Here is a 6,956-nt window from a genome sequence, read left to right on the forward strand (position 1 = left end):
TGACCAGTGTCTAGCACATGTACTTAAAATGGCTTTACTGTTCACTTATTATGTCTGAGAATCAACTTAGACATAGCATGGGCATATCTACTCATGCAGGTATGCCCTAACATGTAATATACTGGACCCTGTCTTTAGGGCTGGAAGGCCTGCCAGAGGGGTGACCTACATATATTGCATGCAGTGTAAGGGGAGAGGGCATGCAGGCTGTGTGCCATGTTGTGTTTTCATTTGAGGGCTGCACCAAGACACGCAGCCTGCAAAAGCAGCACTGTGTATACTTAGTGAAGAGGTCCCTGAGGGTGGCACAATTCATGCAGCAGCCCTCAGGTACCTTCCCTTAGGACCTCATGCCCTAGGTACCGGGGTACCATTTACTAGGGACTTATACTGATACCTAAAGTTCTGCTAATTGGGAATAACAACTGTGCAGTTTTAGGGAAAGAGATCTGGCACTGGGGACCTGTTTAGCAGGGACCCAGTGCACTTTAAGTCTAAATCACACCAGAAACCAGGCAAAATGTGGGGGGTGGTCACGTCAAAAGACTCACTTTCCTACAGTATGGGAACGGGGTGGGAATTATGTTCATGATAGGATTATTTTCTTTCAAATTTGCACCCCTTCACAAATTCTCTGGTAGAATTCCTTATCCACATGCTATGATGACACAGTCCATTATTGCATATATTGCGCTATATCTTCTTCATTTAATGAACTTCATGGAGACAGATGATTCAGGAGTCAGTGAGCTCTGAAAGCCATTATTAAGGTTTGTACATGAGAGCCTTTCATAGACAGTCCCCCTCTTTCTTGGGGGTGTTAGTAACTATGATGTTCTGATGGTCTTTGATTCACCTTCTGATCTAGTCATTTTTTCCTTCGCTATTGTTGTTTTAGGTTGCAGGGTATTACCAGCTAATGACCTGCTGATTAACAGCTAAATGCTGTATTGATCTGTAGTGCATCACTTTAACTTTCCTGCTGTGACTCAAAAGTATAGCTGTTTTTTAAATAGGGTATTGCCTTGGTACTAAGGCAAACATTTTTTGGAATGTATATGTCAATCAAATTTGAATTTGTCAGGGTATATGACAATATAATAACAATCTAAACATCTACCAAAGTGACACAAATTAGGCAAAACATGATGGGTGTTTGCCACAGGTACAGGTGATGTCAACAAACATCGGTGTTATAAATAAAGCAGATAAGAGAGTTGTTATAGATAGGTATAGGTCTCTGTTTTTCTTCTAGACAGGGGATTCAGTTATTACAGTTCTTATATGGTCATTCCCACTGATGGTATTCAAGGTAACTGTTTTTCTTATAAAACCTTAGCTGACTGTGCAATATGTATCTCTTGTGTGTCACAATATCAACTTGCTTTTTCCCCAGACTAGAATGTTAAACCATTATCCTTGTTTGACCTAACTTGGTCATGCAAACTTCTTTAGTCCTGTATCAGATGTAAAAAACATGTGGCTGTGCTTTGCAAATGTAATCTTTTTTTTATTTTTTATAATTTAGCCATTATTTTAAGCAACAAATCTTCATTAAACATTACCGTATTGCCAGGTTCACATAATTAGCTACTGATACTGTATTTTACCACACCGAAGTGAGTACCAAAATTGCTTCTAAGCACTGTTATATTGGATCTGTGAGGGAATGTAAATTAGTGCTAGTGATGACAACGTTCTCTTGCCCTAAACACTGGCGGAAATTGCGTTGCAGACTTAATGCTTTCAACCATTAGAACAGAATTTAGGTATGTTTGAGAAAGTTTCAACATTGTGAACAGTTTTTTTACATTGATCATCTGCTAATGTATTTAGGCCCTCATTATGACATTGGCGAAAAATCCCACTTACCGCCATGCCGACTGCGCCAACATAACGCGGCGGATGTCCGTTCACCAGTTTATGACACACACCCACCAATCCGTCACTATTCAGCCACACACAGGTCTGCCACACTAAAGGTCAGTGATAAACTGGCAGCATCAAAACCCACACCCTGGGATCCCAGTGGGGTGACGGATAGCAGATATCAGGTCAGGCTCCAATTGGACACACAGCTCTGTGATTGTGGCCCTGTCAAGTCTATAGGTGAGGATAATGTGCCTGTCCTCCATTGTTGCCAAGTCCACCACGGGTCTGTACATGGGGGTATGTCTCCATCTCCTATTCATCCGCAGCGGTAGCAGTCTAAGGGACAAAAAAGTGAGGAGCCGGTCACAAACTGAACATTGGAGCCACAACAGTACAATCCATTATGTTAATTTGTAAAGGGTAAGTGGGATTTGTCCAGTATGACCAAATTTTAACTATGACACAGTTATTATTCAGGGCCTGCCCCTCCTCCCCCGGAAATGGCGTCCGCCTGTCCTGTGTGGAGGGACAGGTGGAAGTGAGGTAATTCTGCTGACGTTGTGAGCCCTTGAGGGAGACAGTCGTGCAACTCCTCATTGGTTAACATTGGGACCTATGGGGTACAGTGGCCAAGGGTGATGTATGCTGGCGGTGACGGACTGCCAATTTTTATCTGATCACTCACTTGCTACCTGAACTTCAACAAGAGAGGACCTACACTGCATGTGCTGCTGTTACCTGTGTCTGGAACCTACTGTGGCCCGTGTGACAGGGGAAGGGGCCCCTGCCTTCACCTCAGCGGAGTTGGAGCAACTTGTGGATGGGGTCCTACCCCAGTACGGACTGCTGTATGGGCCTCCAGGGGATGGGCTGGAGCTTCCCCCCACCAGCAGCAGCAGCACCACCACCACCAGTGGGCAGCTGTCCGAGGCTGCAGGAGATGGGCTGGAGCCTCCCTCCACCAGCAGCAGCACCACCACCCGTGGGCAGCCGTCCGAGGCTGCAGGGGATGGGCTGGAGCGTCCCCCCCCCCCCAGCAGCAGCAGCACCACTACCACCACTGAGCAGCTGTAACTGCCGGTATGTTGTCCTGCGTCCGTGGGCTGCTGTGCGGACTGCCCCCTGCAAATCCAGTGGGTATGACACCAACCTGAGAGACTGTGACCTTGCACTCCCCAGGATCAAAAGCACAGGGCACAATGCCAGAACCATTGGGTAAGACACCCACCAACCCCAGCCTCTCCAGGATTAAGAGCACAGGGCACGATGTCCCCTCCAGAACCAGTGGGTAAGACACCCACCAACCCAAGCCTCCTCAGGAGCAAGAGCGCAGGGCACAATGCCCTTCCAGAACCAGTGGGTAAGACACCCACCTACCCCAGCCTCCCCGGGATCAAGAGCACAGGGCATGTTGCCCCCTCCAGAGCATGTGGGCAAGTCACCCACTTCAGAGACGGAAGCCTTGCCAAGCACAGGGCATGTTGCACCCTCCAGAACCAGTGGTCTTGTTCCATCTTCCGGCTGAGGTGCCCCCATGTTCCCTGTCCCCCTGAGGTGCCTGCCTCTTTTCCAACTGATGCCCCTGCAGTGTTCTCTCCGTGTTGGTGCAGGTTACAAGTGGGGCCTTGGACTTTGGGATGTGGTCCACACACAATGAGGACTGGGCAGTGTCCCTTGAGCTGTACATATGTATATAACAGTTACATTGCATTTTCTTAATTCTACTGTGTTGATCTTATTACACTCACTTTCGTACATTCCTGTGGACCTTGCATTATTTATCAGGGTTACGGGGAAAATTTGTTTTATTACTGCAGCTGATTGTGTGGATGGTGTTGGGGGGGGGGTTGCTGTGTGTGTGTGTGTCACTCTCTTTTTCCTCCCCCACTCCCCTGTTGTAAGGAAATGCCTCCTTGGCATGGTTGCCCCCTGACTTTTTGCCTTTGCTGATGCTATGTTTACAATTGAAAGTGTGCTGAGGCCTGCTAACCAGGCCCCAGCACCAGTGTTCTTTCCCTAACCTATACTTTTGTATCCACAATTGGCAGACCCTGGCATCCAGATAAGTCCCTTGTAACTGGTACTTCTAGTACCAAGGGCCCTGATGCCAAGGAAGGTCTCTAAGGGCTGCAGCATGTCTTATGCCACCCTGGAGACCTCTCACTCAGCACAGACACACTGCTTGCCAGCTTGTGTGTGCTAGTGAGAACAAAACAAGTAAGTCGACATGGCACTCCCCTCAGGGTGCCATGCCAGCCTCTCACTGCCTATGCAAGTATAGGTCAGTCACCCCTCTAGCAGGCCTTACAGCCCTAAGGCAGGGTGCACTATACCATAGGTGAGGGTACCAGTGCATGAGCATGGTACCCCTACAGTGTCTAAACAAAACCTTAGACATTGTAAGTGCAGGGTAGCCATAAGAGTATATGGTCTGGGAGTTTGTCAAACACGAACTCCACAGCACCATAATGGCTACACTGAAAACTGGGAAGTTTGGTATCAAACTTCTCAGCACAATAAATGCACACTGATGCCAGTGTACATTTTATTGCAAAATACACCCCAGAGGGCACCTTAGAGGTGCCCCCTGAAACTTAACCGACTGTCTGTGTAGGCTGACTAGTTCCAGCAGCCTGCCACACTAGAGACATGTTGCTGGCCCCATGGGGAGAGTGCCTTTGTCACTCTGAGGCCAGTAACAAAGCCTGCACTGGGTGGAGATGCTAACACCTCCCCCAGGCAGGAGCTGTAACACCTGGCGGTGAGCCTCAAAGGCTCACCCCTTTGTCACAGCCCAGCAGGGCACTCCAGCTTAGTGGAGTTGCCCGCCCCCTCCGGCCACGGCCCCCACTTTTGGCGGCAAGGCTGGAGGGAACAAAGAAAGCAACAAGGAGGAGTCACTGGCCAGTCAGGACAGCCCCTAAGGTGTCCTGAGCTGAGGTGACTCCAACTTTTAGAAATCCTCCATCTTGCAGATGGAGGATTCCCCCAATAGGGTTAGGATTGTGACCCCCTCCCCTTGGGAGGAGACACAAAGAGGGTGTACCCACCCTCAGGGCTAGTAGCCATTGGCTACTAACCCCCCAGACCTAAACACGCCCTTAAATTTAGTATTTAAGGGCTACCCTGAACCCTAGAAAATTAGATTCCTGCAACAACAAGAAGAAGGACTGCCTAGCTGAAAACCCCTGCAGAGGAAGACCAGAAGACAACAACTGCCTTGGCTCCAGAAACTCACCGGCCTGTCTCCTGCCTTCCAAAGAACTCTGCTCCAGCGACGCCTTCCAAAGGGACCAGCGACCTCTGCATCCTCTGAGGACTGCCCTGCTTCGACGACGACAAGAAACTCCCGAGGACAGCGGACCTGCTCCAAAAAGACTGCAACTTTGTTTCAAGAAGCAGCTTTAAAGAACCCTGCAACTCCCCGCAAGAAGCGTGAGACTTGCAACACTGCACCCGGCGACCCCGACTCGGCTGGTGGAGAACCAACACCTCAGGGAGGACCCCCGGACTACTCTACGACTGTGAGTACCAAAACCTGTCCCCCCTGAGCCCCCACAGCGCCGCCTGCAGAGGGAATCCCGAGGCTTCCCCTGACCGCGACTCTCTGAAACCTAAGTCCCGACGCCTGGAAAAGACCCTGCACCCGCAGCCCCCAGGACCTGAAGGACCGGACTTTCACTGCAGAAGTGACCCCCAGGAGTCCCTCTCCCTTGCCCAAGTGGAGGTTTCCCCGAGGAAGCCCCCCCTTGCCTGCCTGCAGCGCTGAAGAGATCCCTTGATCTCTCATTGACTTACATTGCGAACCCGACGCTTGTTCTAACACTGCACCCGGCCGCCCCCGCGCCGCTGAGGGTGAAATTTCTGTGTGGGCTTGTGTCCCCCCCGGTGCCCTACAAAACCCCCCTGGTCTGCCCTCCGAAGACGCGGGTACTTACCTGCAAGCAGACCGGAACCGGGGCACCCCCTTCTCTCCATTGAAGCCTATGCGTTTTGGGCACCACTTTGAACTCTGCACCTGACCGGCCCTGAGCTGCTGGTGTGGTGACTTTGGGGTTGCTCTGAACCCCCAACGGTGGGCTACCTTGGACCAAGAACTGAACCCTGTAAGTGTCGTACTTACCTGGTAAAACTAACAAAAACTTACCTCCCCCAGGAACTGTGAAAATTGCACTGTGTCCACTTTTAAAATAGCTATTTGTGAATAACTTGAAAAGTATACATGCAATTGAAATGATTCAAAGTTCCTAATGTACTTACCTGCAATACCTTTCAAACAAGATATTACATGTTAAATTTGAACCTGTGGTTCTTAAAATAAACTAAGAAAAGATATTTTTCTATACACAACCTATTGGCTGGATTTGTCTCTGAGTGTGTGTACCTCATTTATTGTCTATGTGTATGTACAACAAATGCTTAACACTACTCCTTGGATAAGCCTACTGCTTGACCACACTACCACAAAATAGAGCATTAGTATTATCTATTTTTACCACTATTTTACCTCTAAGGGGAACCCTTGGACTCTGTGCATGCTATTCCTTACTTTGAAATAGCACATACAGAGCCAACTTCCTACATTGGTGGATCAGCGGTGGGGTACAAGACTTTGCATTTGCTGGACTACTCAGCCAATACCTGATCACACGACAAATTCCAAAATTGTCATTAGAAATTGATTTTTGCAATTTGAAAAGTTTTCTAAATTCTTAAAAGACCTGCTAGGGCCTTGGGTTAGATCCTGTTTAGCATTTCTTTTAGAGTTTAAAAGTTTGTAAAAGTTTGAATTAGATTCTAGAACCAGTTTTAGATTCTTAAAAAGTATTCCAACTTTTAGAAGCAAAATGTCTAGCACAGATGTGACTGTGGTGGAACTCGACACCACACCTTACCTCCATCTACAGATGAGAGAGCTAAGGTCACTCTGTAAACTAAAGAAAATAGCAATGGGCCCCAAACCTACCAAAGTACAGCTCCAGGAGCTTTTGGCAGAGTTTGAAAAGGCCAACCCCTCTGAGGATGGCAACTCAGAGGATGAGGATAGTGACTTGGAGGGAAATTCCCCCCCTCCAATCCTACTT

The sequence above is a fragment of the Pleurodeles waltl genome, chromosome 6, assembly GCF_031143425.1.
Source record: "Pleurodeles waltl isolate 20211129_DDA chromosome 6, aPleWal1.hap1.20221129, whole genome shotgun sequence".
Taxonomy (NCBI): domain Eukaryota; kingdom Metazoa; phylum Chordata; class Amphibia; order Caudata; family Salamandridae; genus Pleurodeles; species Pleurodeles waltl.